Here is a 13,890-nt window from a genome sequence, read left to right on the forward strand (position 1 = left end):
TGCTTTCTCAGAGGTGCCCAGCTGACAGGGCACAGCTGAGGTCAGGAAAGACCCAGAGCTGAGTTTAACCCCTGAGCAGCAATTTGTGTCTTCACCAAGGCCTTCCTCCTCCTTGACCCTGCACTTGTTGATCTGGTTTTTAATCTTTTGTTTCACTTTTCTTGTCCTTACATTTATTTCTGAGTTGAGATCTCTAAAATCAACCAGTAGGGGTGCGTGGGTGGTTCAGTCGGTTGGGTGCCAGACTTTGGCTCAGGTCGTGATCTCATGGTTCATGGGTTCGAGCCTCATGTAGGGCTCTGTGCTGACAGCTTGGAGCCTGGAGCTTGCTTTGGATCCTCTGTCTCCCTCTCTCTCTGCCCCTCCCCCACTCCCACTCTGTCTCTCTCTCTCAAAAATAAATAAACATTAAAAAAATTTTTTTAAATCAAACAGCAGATGTTTATATGAACGTTGGGGTTGGAAGCTGTGGGTGGTGGGGAGAGGGTTTAGAGTTAGAAGTCAGGACACTGGTTCAGGTCCTGCTTCTACCTTGGTCTATTGCTTCCCTTCTGTGGCCCTTGTTTCCTGGTTGGTTAAATGGGATTAGACAGAAAGCAGGTTTCAAGATCTTTTTATTTTATTTTTAGTTCTTAATTTTTAATTTTATTTGAGAGAGAGAGAGTGAAAGAGCGCAAGTGTGAAAGCAGGGGAGAGGGCCAGAGAGGGAGAGAGAGAGTCCCAAGCAGGTTCCAAGCTCCACGCAGAGCCTCACGTGGGGCTTGATCCCATGATCATGGGCTCATGACCTGAGCTGAAATCAAGAGTGGGATGCACAACCGACTGACTCACCCAGGCACCCCTCAAGATCTTTTTTAAAGTAGTGGAATTCTATCCCTCCTTCAAATGAAAACCTATTTGGAAATCCTGTATAAAAAGGTGTAAAAACTCTTGCTTGAAGATGGGACAGCCCTCCATATCCCACACTTTCAGGCTTCCCTGTGCCCCCTCATGTCCTGAGGCTTCACTAGAGGAATTCAGTGCTCCACAAGCACAGAGTGAGGCCCATAGGGCCTGGACCCTGCCTCAACATCTGTTTTTGTTTTTTAAATGCTTATTTTTGAGACAGGGAGAGTTAGAGTGTGAGTGGGGGGAGGGGCAGAGAGAGAGACACAGAATTCAAAGCAGGCTCCAGGCTCTGAACTGTCAGCCCAGAGCCTGTTGTGGGGCTCATATCCACGAACTGGGGTATCATGACCTGAGCTGAATTCAGACGCTTAACCAACTGAGCCACCCAGGCACCCCTGCCTCAACGTTTGTAACTGGCATCCACAATACCCAGCCTCTGGGTGTCAGTAACTGAAACTCCATTTTTCTTTCCCACCTTAAAGTAAATGAAACAGAAATACTCTTCCACTCCTAGGTAAAAACCACAGCAGGCCCGTAATTTCCAGCTCACTCTCACTTACGTAGTCACTGTGAGTCACAAAACATGATCTCAATGCAATTATGTCCACCCAAAGGGATTAACAAAAACTCTGAATTTATTTAATTTTAAATGCTTATTTATTTTGACAGAGTGAGTGAGCAGGGGAGGGGCAGAGAGAAAGGGAGAGAGCGAAACCCAAGCAGGCTCTGTGCTGTTAGCACAAAGCCTGATGTGGGACTTGAACCCACAAAGTATGAGATCATGACCTGAGCCAAAATCAAGAGTTGGAGACTAAACCACCCAGGTGCCTCTAAATTTAATTTTATGACAAATATTTGCCCCTTTCCTGTCCCCCTCCCATTTCAGCTTGCTAGGCAATTTGTGACCCCTTCAGGGTCAGAGAGGAAGGAGGAAGGAATAACAAATGAGGTGTTGACCAGGGCCAGACCCTGACCTCATGCTCTCTGGATTAGTAGGTATTGAACATCACTTTTTCAGTGAAGTGATTCTAGGGTGCCTTCAAGTTTCTCATCACTGAGTTCTCCTGCAGATCCCTTGGTCTGGTACCTGCATCTCCATTCCCTGGGTTGCTGGTGATGTTTGCTCCACAGGAGTCTTGAATCTACTTCCTGCTTCTTGCTGTTGAATTTGCTCAGCCCCTCTCACTAGCCTGTCAGTCAGGACCCGGGACAATCCTGATACCCACCCTACCCATCTCCAAACTTGACCAGTGAGAGGAACCCAGGGCAGCCACCTTGGGTCTCTGATTGGTTATGTCTTTCTGAGACACAAGTTAGGTGGCAGCCATTGTATCTAGCCACAGGGAGCATATACCAAAGCTCTCTGAGGGGGCCCATGGTGGCCCATCACGAGACTTGAGGTACAGGGGGAGGTGGAGACAGACATGGCACAGTTGCAACTCTCAAGGAAATTTTTAAATTTTCTTTAAGTGGGCTCCACACCCAATGTGGGACTTGAACTCACAGCCCTGAGATCAAGAGTCACATGCTCTATGGACTGATGTTCACTCAGGGAAATTTCCTGATAATTCTCTTTTCTTCACACTCCTTATCCTTGATCTGGCTCAGGGGTCCAGGAGTACATCAGTCCAGGTGCAGTTGGGGAGGCAGAATCCTTTCAAGCATTATGAATAAGGAGTATATTCCAGCAACGAGACCATACAGCTGTGAGAGGCACTGGGGAAACGAGGGTGAGAAAAGAAAAGGAAGGTTGGAGAAAGGTCGCACAGCAGTGGGGGCAGAGGCGAATCCTCAGAGCTCTCAGGGACAGCTAGAAGCCCGTCTTCCAGCTGCTGGGGTAGGACTGCCAAGGGGCAGGCACCAGGCTGTGCAAAGTTGTCCATTCATCATGGCTGCTCCCTTGGGGTTCACGGCAAAGTGTCTGCGGCGGCCTGGGGTCACTGCTGGTTGGCAGGTCAGCAGCTGGGAAGGAGCGTGGATGCACTGGGGGTGGGGGGAGTAGTGAAAGCGAACGGGCACCTCTGCATTTCTCTTACCTCCTTTAATTCACAGCAACCACCAGAGGGGAAGAGCCACTGCCTCACTTCTGCCTCCCAAATCCCACAAAAATTACACCTGATAGATGCAAATCTGGAACATTCGGTAAAGGTGATTCTGGGAAATGTAGTACCCAGTGGAAACGAGTTGGCACTGGAACGATCCAGTGCAAGGAGTGATAATGCAGGCGCTCTCTTCTTTTTTTAATCTATACTTTACTTTTGACTCACATCTGGTATATCTTAGTGACTAGTAGCGACTTCCAATTTTAACATCTTATTATCCATTCTATGATTCCTCCCTTCCATTTGGCATGTTCAAGTGCGTTCCTCAAAGAAGCAAAAAGCACAAGCCAACGATGATGTGCCATTTGCTACTTGCTCTTGAGGGAACCAGCAAACAGCTGTTCTCTGGCCTCAGGCTACTTTTGAAAATGCAGTCAGTGGTGGGAAAAGGTCATGGGGGAAAGAAGCATGTTTGTGACACACTCAAGCTGGTGACTGGGACTTTAGTCATCGGTTTCAGACGCTGGAAAAGAAAACTCATGGAAATAACTCTTGTTCACAGGGGCTGTTGGTTGTGTTTTCTGTGTTACAAAATTTAAGACTAAATTTAAATGCCCCGCATGAAGATGGGTAGCAGCTGTTCGTGATGCTTCAGTGGATTAATTTTCACGTTTGCCTGTAGTTTGGTGAAAAGCAATGGAGGGAGGAAAATGCTGGAAATTGCTTTTATTTACTTATTTATTATTTAAAAATTTTTTAAAGTTTATTTATTTTAGAGGGAGAGAGAGAGAGAGAGAGAGAGAGAGAGAGAGAAAGCATATGAGCAGGGCAGGGGCAGAGAGAGAGCAAGACTGAGAATCCCAAGTAGGCTCTGTACTGTAGGCGCAGAGCCCAACGCGGGGCCTGAACTCACAAACCCGTGAGATCATGACCTGGGCCGAAATCAAGAGTTGGACGCTCAACCGACTGAGCCACCCAGGCGCCCCTGGAAATTGCTTTTAAAATTGAGTAGGCTGGAGCACTGAGCTGACCTTCCTCTGTGCTTTGTGGGGAGTTTCTGTGGGTGTGGTACACACATACCACCGCGGGGTCCGCGGGTGTGGAGGTTCATCGTAGCTACTGCTCACCAGACAGTCTAGCAGCTTGTGACTCAGGGAGAGAGAGAGGGCTATGGAAGAGGGGGTGAGTGGCCTCTCCAGAGAGCTGTCAGAAGAGAGGAGACAGAATGAAGCGAGAACAAGGTGTTTAGGAAGTCCACAGGGTGTAGAAACGTGTAACCCAGTGTGAGCAGGTAAGGAGGAAATGACTTAGCCTCTGCTGGGAATAGAAGTGTGGCTCTGTTGGCACTAGGTCCCCAGGAATGCTCACACATCCAGGTGTATCCTCTGCTTGTAAATTCTGTGTCCTCCACACTCCCTTCACCAAGCCGAGGAAGGCAATATTGTGCAATAAAAATAACAACAATATCAGGGGCGCCTGGGTGGCTCAGTCGGTTGGGCTTCTGACTTCAGCTCAGGTCACGATCTCGCGGTCCGTGAGTTCGAGTCCCGCCTCGGGCTCTGGGCTGATGGCTCAGAGCCTGGAGCCTGCTTCGGATTCTGTCTCCCTCTCTCTCTGCCCCTCCCCCGTTCATGCTCTGTCTCTCTCTGTCTCAAAAATAAATAAACGTTAAAAAAAATTAAAAAAAAATAACAACAATATCAGTAATAAAAGCTAACACATATTGAGCACTTATGTGTGCTGAGACTGTTGTCAGTGCATTACATGTGGTAGGTCTTTGATTTCTCCCAACAACCCTGTAAACTGGGTACCATAACTGTCCCATGATCAAGATGCAGAAGTAGAGGCACAGAGAGCTTGAAAAACACGTCCAGGTGGCAGTGAAGGAGGGTTGGCCTATGTAGGGATTGAACGCATCAATTTTGAGGTCAGACCATGAGGTGCTCCATGTTTGGCTTTGGACAAATTAATTAACACAAATGAGTTTTAGTTTTTCATCTTTAAAATAGGACTAATGATAGTTCCTCTGTCCCAAGAGTTGTGGTGAGGATCAAACATCATTCTGGCATTTGTACGCCTGGTACATAAATTCATCACCAAATGGTCTACTATGAGCATTACTTCCTAGGATCTTTTAAGTCTTTTTCACTCTAGCTGCTCCCCACCATTTTCCTCCCCACATGCCCATACCATCTAAAACCTGTGTGCGTGCACGTGTGTGTGCATGCAGACGTGTGCACTCCTGGCCACTGGGGAAGAAGAAAGATGGGGAAATGGGGCAGCCACTCAGAACTCTCAGGCTTGTGCTGGGACTTACGCAATTGGCTGTGGCATCCCTGGGGTGTCCTCTGCCTGCCACTTTTTGTTTGCTGATTTATTTTGATTTGACACACCAGGGCAGATGGCTGCGGGGGAGGGGGTGGGTAAGAGTCAATATTTGGTGACATGGGAATAATGCATTTGCGGAATTAATCAGCCTTATCATTTTTGGCTAGTTGCCGTGGCTGTGGAAAATCATGTGTCTTGTATAAATCAGAGTAAAGGGATGGCAGCACTTCCCTGCTCCTTGTTTTTCTTTATTCAAGCCTCCTGCCAGCGTTCCTGCCCTCCCAGTCAAGGTCATGCTCTCAGGCACCTTAGGTACTACCAGCGGTGAGAGGCTCACCAATGGCTCTGGGTGGTGGGCTGGACTTAGTGCCTTTCAGGGGTCATGTGCATTTTAAAAGGGCAGTGGTTCAAAAACCAGCAAACAGGTTTGGAAAATAATAGAATCACCAATGTTTTGTTTTGCCATAAAAGTGCAGTTAAAAAAAACTAATATTTATAAAAGGGTATTTTAATACTGAAAGGTAGGAAGAACATAATTTCAAAATAGAGGATAGTTCTTGAAATAGAAGAAATTTAGTTTAATGAAAAAACTCTCCATCATCTTTATTTATCATTTCATTGATGACTAGCGAAAGCCTCCTAACAGACTAGCCATGTAAGTGTTCTTTGTATAATATGGAGGCAAGAAGACAGAACAACTGAAATAGAGCTTCATTTGGAATTCAAGCGGGTATGATGACTGGAGATGTGGGGGCAGAGGCATGCTACTCGGTTCCTCAGTATTCCCAATTATAAAATGGGTATATCGATTTCTACCTCACTTCATGAGGTGATTCTGAGGCTTAACTAGATAATTTAGGTAGAAACAAATGGCAATCTCTTACCATATTTGAGGGGCCCTTGGGGGGGCAGTGACAGAGGTGTCTTTCAGTGGTGTCCCTAGTGTCAGCTGCATAGAAGGTGCTCGATACAAGTCTAGTGAATGAATAATATACAACAGGTCAAAGGTCAAGGGAGTGGCTGCAAGAGCAGGGAGTCCAGACAAGACCCGAGGGGAGGGCACTCCCAGGACAAGGGGCTTAGCTATTCCTCCTTCCCCTTTCCAGGCTGGCCACTGCATTATTCTACTTATTCATAAAGACTAGATACAACACCCAACAAAACTCCAGTAAACTTCAGCTTGGAATCTAGTTAATTTTCTTTTCCTCCAAGAGAACCGTTCAAGTTGTGACTGTTCTTAATGTTTGTGACACACTGGGTTAGGGTATTGACTTTGGAGCTGGACTGCCTGGGTTCAAACACCACTTTGCCCACTTAGGAGCTGCATGCTCTTTGGCCAGTTTCTTAACCTCTCTGTGCCTCAGGCTCCTTGTTTATAAATGGTAATAATACCAGAACACTCCTCATATGTGAGGATGACATGAGTTAGTACACACCAAGTTCTTAGCATTATGCCTGGCACAGTGTAGGCACTCAGTAAATGTTAGTCTGCTCTTATTAATGCTCAGTGAGATTCCCTCAAAGAATAGGGAGTAAAGGGGCACCTGGGTGGCTCAGTGGGTTAGGTGTCTGACTCTTGATCTCAAGGTCATGAGTTCAAGCCCCACATTTGGCTCCATGCTGGGTGTGGAGCCTAGTTAAAAAAAAAAAAGAATAGAGAGATAAATTATCTTTTCAGTGTCCAAGTAGATCTCAACAGTTTTATATTTTGTGTGTTTTTTAAATTTTTTTTAAGTTTATTATTTTGAGAGAGAGAGAGGGCAGGTAAGCAGGGAGGGGCAGAGAGAGGGAGAGAGAATCCCAAGCAGGCTCCACACTGTCAGCACAGAGCCCAACGCGGGGCTTGAACCCACGAACCTGTGAGATCGTGACCTGAGTCAAAATCAAGAGTCAGGTGCTTAACTGATTGAGCCACCCAGGCACCCCTAGATCCTAGCAGTTTGCGTCAAAATTTGAGAGATGTGTGGCTTTCAAGACTCTGATAATTGACTATTTTGACTTAATATTTTAATGTGTTTAAAGATAGATGGTGTCAATCAAACACAAGGGCATAGTCACCATGGAAACTAAGAAAAAGGAGAGGCCCCAGGACAAAGGTGGGTAGTGCCCATCTGAGCTCTGTCTTGGTTGGTAGTGGTGCCTGGAGAATTAACCCTCATCTTTTAAGGGTTCCCAACGTACTGTTAAGTCAGACTCTAAAGTAGAGGTGGTTGCCCCAGGCAGTCTTAACAGCTGCCACCTTTCACCTGCCTAACTCCTCTCTGTCCTGACTCAGGGCCACAAAACACCTTTCCACAGCCAGTGGGCTTCCCTTCCAGATCCACCTTCAGGAAGAGAATGGCATCATGGCCATGTGACCATGATCAGTTGCTCTGTGTCTACTCAACACCAAAGGTCAGATCATAGACCACAGTCAGGTCATTAAGTGAATAACTGCCACACTGGAAACCTCTCAGAAGACAACTGTCAGCCTTTTTCTTGAATTTCTGTAGACAGAAGCCTTTCTCTGTCAGCTGACATAGAGACAAAGGGGTACCTCCCAAGTCTGGGAAAGGCCAGCAGCCAACGTGCTATGCATTGCTGACAAGGGACAGACATTGAACACCCTTGAACAAGATCAGACCCACCTGCAACAAAAGTCCCCAGGTAGCTTTTCCTTCTCTCAATGAACTCTGCTGCTGAGCCTGGCAGATGCTGCATGAGACTCAAAGGGCCCTGTAAGAATTGATTCGGGAAGTGAAGTAAGCCACATCAAGCTTTCGATTGTCCTGGAACAACAGTGACCACAACCATGTCTTTGGCCCCAGCTGTGTCACTAAATAGAAGACAACCTTAGTGACAGGAATGTGGGCTGGATCACCTTGGAGCAGCTTTCAAAATGTCCTCAGTCCTGCTGGCACAACAAGGTCTTAGCAGTTGAGAAGGAGCAAAAGGAGTTAGAGAACTTTCTTCTCTTCCCCCCACCCTCCAGACTTCTCATGCTCCAAGCCACCACTTGTGCTGCCATTCCAGCACAAAGGAATGGCAAAAAATGCCATTCTTCCCTGTCTCTGACATGCACCCATCCTCCAAAACTCAACCTGAACAGCAGAGCTGAGGAGTTTAGAGGCCCTGGATCCATGGTTCTTGATGCCTTCACCAAGAAAATTCCTTCCATCGCTTTACTTCATGGGCCCTGTGTTTTGAAAGGTTTTCGTCTCCCAGATGAACAGCATTTAATAAGTAACAATAAAATAATTAACCCAAGACTTATATAATTGCCAACTGAACTTTCGCTTGGCAAATAACCATGCTGAATTCATATAATTTCAGCCCCAAACAAAGAAATTTAATGTTTTTTGCAGTCTGGGGCAACCAGATCTCCAGTAAATGTACCTTCAGGTAGGCTGGCTTTCTGGCAAAAAATTGCCCAAGGCATCTCAATGACTGTTGTCTAGGCTCTCTGGAGGTCTGCAGGCCCTCTAATGGGGACCGTCAATCCAACCTCAAACTCCTAAATTCATGTATTTGTTATATTGGGACAAATGGACAGGTAGCTGACATTTATTGCATTTCTACCATGGACAGGACATTGGGCTAGGCCCTCCTACGTATGTGACCTCATTGAGAATTCACATCATCTTTATGAAATAGGTGGTGCTATCATATCATCCCATTTCACAGATGAGGAAACTGAGGTAAGGGTAAGGCCATACAAATAGTAAGTGGCAGAATTAGGACACTGACCTGGGCTTTTCTTGTTTTGTTTTGTTTTTTAATGTTTTTTCTTTATTTTTTGAGAGAGAGAGAGAGAGAGTGGGGGAGGGGCAGAGAGAGGAAGAGAGGGAGACACAGAGTCTGAAGCAGGCTGTAGGCTCTGAGCTATCAGCACAGAGCCCTACGAGGGGCTCGAACCCATGAACTGCAAGATCACGACCTGAGCCGAAGTTAGACGCTTAACCAACTGAGTCACCCAGGCACCCCTTTTCTTGTTTTGTTTTAAAAATGTTATTCAAATATAATTTATAGACACTCACCCACTTAATGTGCACAATCCAGTGGTTTTCAGTATATTCACAGAGTTGTGTAATCATCAGTACATTTTTAAAAACTTTCATCACCCCATAAAGAAACCCTGTACCTATTAGCAGTCACTCCCCATTTCCCCTGCCTCCTCCTCCTGGCCCTAGGCAAACACTCATCTACTTTCTGTCTTTGTGGATGGACTTGCCTGTTCTGGACATGTCATAACAACTGACCCCGGGTTTTAGACTCTAAAATCCACCTACACCAAACTCTAGTTGAGGGATCAAGGGAGATTACAAATCCTTTTCATAATTTTATACACTATTTCTTCTTTAGCTTTGAAAGTACACAGAATGCTCAAATGGTATATCCTTCTTGTTCAAAGCCCACAAAAATGCAAATATTATTCCATATCCGAGTGAAAAATGGCATGCAATTTTTTAGCTGTCATATAAACGAATTTAAATGGTTACACTTGCTATTCTGCCATACCAGTCTTCCAGGCAACCCTGGAGCACTCTGAGAGACAAGACCTCTCTGTTTGTGCCCTCTGTAAGCCCTCCTGTCATTTGGGTTTGAGCCAGGTCACCATGGCTGCCTTAAGATTCTCTAGTGTGTCTCCCTCTCTGGGTTCAGAGGGTCCTGGCCTGGGAGGTATGAAGTCCCCTTCTACCGGAGAGACCTTTCCGTGTGTGTCCCAGCTCTCCTGTTCCATTCTCCTTAACCTTCCCTTACCTGCAAATTGCTGTTGGCAACATGATTTATTCTCTTGCCATCGATGGTAGGGATGTTTAACACCCATGTCTAATTGTTTTCCATAGAGAATTCCCCTCTTGTCAGTTGCTCTGTCTCTCCGATTCAGGTTCTCTTTTCCCAGGTGATTAATTATTCCTGCTAGATTTGTCCTTTGGTATCTCTGGGGTCTGTTCTGAAAGTCTATCTTAAGTGCACATGTTTGGCTTGTGCCTTGGGTATCAGTGAAAACTGCTCACATCCAGGTTATAGTGGGGTTTAGACAGGCATGAGGAGTTATCACCTCATACATTGACTCATTCATTTTTTTTCATTGGCTTGTCTGGAGCACTGTCGTCTTATCAGGCACTGGGGTGTGTGGGATACGGCCCCTCCCCAGGCAGTGCTCTTTCCACCAGCCCTCCTTCTCATTTGAAGGACAAATGCATGGCGTATCAGATAAGGGTCTGAGCTGGGCTTCACGAAGCTTTCAGATAATCATGGGGCCTCTCTCTGGAGGGTCATATTTGCTGAATATTTCAGGAGGGAATTTTTTTCTTAAATCAAGGACTGATTCACTACAGGGAAAATTAAAAATTAGCATGATTTTAAAAGATGAAATATGAGATTTCGAACACATTTTTGGGCTTGTGGGGACTTTCTTTGACTCCACCCTCCCTCATTGCCCCAACCCCACCTATCAGACCCACGCCTAAACCAGCTTCAGGTAGACATTCATACCTCTTTGCTGAGCATAAGGGTCTCTAGGTCCAGGGAGATGAAGGAACCTCTTGATTCTGCTTCTCTTACTATTCATTTTGGAAAATCTGTAGACAAATCTACAATACAGTGTTTTGAACAGTATCTTTTTCACTGGGTCTTTCTGTCAGGCATCTGTCTGTAACAGTGAAATCCCTCTTTTCTCTAACTAAGGAAATCTGTGCATTGTTGGGCTCTAATTTTATCTCTTTGTCATCTGGGCCCATCTTTCTTTTTTTAAGATTTTTTATTTGTAAATAATCTCTCCACCCAGCATGGAGCTCAAACTTGTAACCCCTAGATCAAGAGTTGCATGGTCTACTAACTGAGCCAGCCAGGCACCTCCCCACCCCCAGGCACATCTTGCTTAATAGAAGGCTCTGTCTTTATCTGTTTGTTTTTTTTTTTTTTCTTTTAATGCTTATTTATTTATTTGAGAGAGAGAGCAGGGGACAGGCAGAGAGAGAGAGGGAGACAGAGAATCCCAGGCAGGCTCCACACTGTCAGTGCAGAGCCCAGCGTGGGGCTCGAACCCACAAACTGTGAGATCATGACCTGAGCCCATATAAGAGTCGATCGGATTGCTTAACCGACGGAGCCACCCAGGCACCCCTGCCTTGTCTATTTCTAGCAAATCTGTCTTCCCCGAGGGGCTAGAGGATTTAAAACCAAACTCCCTCCTTTGTATTAAGAGGTCATTTGAGCCATTATGATACAGGTTTGAAAACCACTCTCATAAAAGGGTTCGTTCATAAGAGAAGTTTGATCAAGACTGTCTAGTTCGATGACTTTGGAGCTCTCTCCTCTCCATTTGAGCTCACTTTTAGCTTGATTCAGATCTGGACCATTGATTCTTTGAGTTTCAAGTGTAGAGTTTCACATTTCTTTTTAAGTGAATGGAATTCAATATGCCTTTTCAGTGAATTATTTTATGTGATCATAGAATAGATGACATCACTTCCTTTATAATTATTTTTATACATCTCTGCCTACTCAGCCTTACGATTAGGTACAAACCATAAAATGTTGGAGGTGGAAGGAGATTTAAGATCATCTAGATTTAATCTCTCACTTTACAGATAAGGAAACTGTGAGAAGTGAGGTGATTCAGAGTTACACAATTACGACAGATTAAGTTTCCTTATAATTTTCCTCTGCTATGTGAAAGTAGAGAGCCTTCCTATGAAATCTTTCATAAGCAGAAGTGGTGTAAAGCAAAAAAAAAAAAAAAAAAAAAAAAAAAAGAAAGAAAGAAAGAAATTACCATTAATTTACATGGAAAAATTGAGCATTCCCAGGCCTTAAAAAATTAACCTCCTTTAGGCTTTTCTGATACTTTAGGACACATTTTGCTAAGGGAAGCACAAAATAACAGATAAAGCACAGATACTCCGCTTGACCCTGACATGCTGAGTGTAGTTCCCGGAGAAGGCGCTTGGTGGCGCCACTCTCTTTCTCTGCTCTAGCGCACCCTACCTCTGGAATGACACACTGCAAAACAAATACTAAACACTAATTTCGTTTCCCCCCTTTTCTGTAGAAACAAAAATCCCCTTTATATTTCTTTTGGTCAGCAAAAACAGGTACCAATGTTGGTTTTTCTTTTAAAAAAAAATTTTTTTTTAATGCTTTTTATTTTTGAGACAGAGAGAGACAGAGCATGAACAGGGGAGGGGCAGAGAGAGAGGGAGACCACAGAATCTGAAGCAGACTCCAGGCTCTGAGCTGTCAGCACAGAGCCCAAAGCGGGGCTCGAACTCACGGACTGTGAGATCATGACCTGAGCCGAAGTCAGCTGCTTAACCGACTAAGCCACTCAGGCACCCCCAGTGTTGGTTTTTCTTTCTTTCTTTCTTTCTTTTTTTTTTAATATATGAAATTTATTGTTAAATTGGTTTCCATACAACACCCAGTGCTCATCCCAAAAGGTGCCCTCCTCAATACCCATCACCCACCCTCCCCTCCCTCCCACCCCCCATCAACCCTCAGTTTGTTCTCAGTTTTTAACAGTCTCTTATGCTTTGGCTCTCTCCCACTCTAACCTCTTTTTTTTTTTTTTCTTCCCCTCCCCCATGGGTTTCTGTTAAGTTTCTCAGGATCCACATAAGAGTGAAACCATATGGTATCTGTCTTTCTCTGTATGGCTTATTTCACTTAGCATCACACTCTCCAGTTCCATCCACGTTGCTACAAATGGCCATATTTCATTCTTTCTCATTGCCAAGTAGTATTCCATTGTATATATAAACCACATCTTCTTTATCCATTCGTCAGTTGATGGACATTTAGGCCCTTTCCATAATTTGGCTCTTGTTGAAAGTGCTGCTATAAACATTGGGGTACAAGTGCCCCTATGCATCAGTACTCCTGTATCCCTTGGGTAAATTCCTAGCAGTGCTATTGCTGGGTCATAGGGTAGATCTATTCTTAATTTTCTGAGGAACCTCCACACTGCTTTCCACAGCGGCTGCACCAATTTGCATTCCCACCAACAGTGCAAGAGGGTTCCCGTTTCTCCACATCCTCTCCAGCATCTATAGTCTCCTGATTTCTTCATTTTGGCCACTCTGACTGGCGTGAGGTGATATCTGAGTGTGGTTTTGATTTGTATTTCCCTGATAAGGAGCGACGTTGAACATCTTTTCATGTGCCTGTTGGCCATCCGGATGTCTTCTTTAGAGAAGTGTCTATTCATGTTTTCTGCCCATTTCCAGTGTTGGTTTTTCTTAAAAGCAAAGTGGTGCAATGTGAACTTTCCAAAAGTGGGGAATATCTGTAATTGTTTGATTAAAGCCGCACTTTGGAGCCACTTGTGTTGTAAGTTGGGGGAAAGTGTGAGGAGGAAGAGAAAGTTTGATATATCAAAGTCAATGACGGAAAGCAAATTGGAACATTGTGTGGCTGGTGGATGTCAGAATGGGGAACTGGAAGGTACCAGATAATCAAAACTAAAGATGGAGTGCGAACAGGAGATGGAGGTGAACAGTCAGCATGGGGAGTCACCAAGAGCTGGTCAAGTGTCATGGAGCAGAACTGTGAAAAGATCCTGGGGGATCCATAAGCTGTGTTCTTAACTGCATGGATTCCTCTCACGGGCTTGCCTCTTTTAAAAATATGTTTTCTGTATTTTTTTTTT

General features: G+C 45.0%; 1 long non-coding RNA gene across 1 annotated transcript; it reads right to left on the reverse strand.

Annotated features, from left to right (window-relative positions):
- Positions 1-4,752: 4,752 nt before the first annotated feature.
- LOC132669052 (uncharacterized) lies at positions 4,753-12,668 on the reverse strand. Its single transcript, XR_009605964.3, has 2 exons — positions 7,886-12,668; positions 4,753-6,233 (listed from the first exon to the last, which is right to left on the reverse strand). It is a non-coding gene; the product is annotated as an uncharacterized LOC132669052 (long non-coding RNA).
- Positions 12,669-13,890: the final 1,222 nt, after the last annotated feature.

This window comes from Panthera onca, chromosome B3 (genome assembly GCF_046562875.1).
Source record: "Panthera onca isolate mPanOnc1 chromosome B3, mPanOnc1 haplotype 2, whole genome shotgun sequence".
NCBI lineage: Eukaryota > Metazoa > Chordata > Mammalia > Carnivora > Felidae > Panthera > Panthera onca.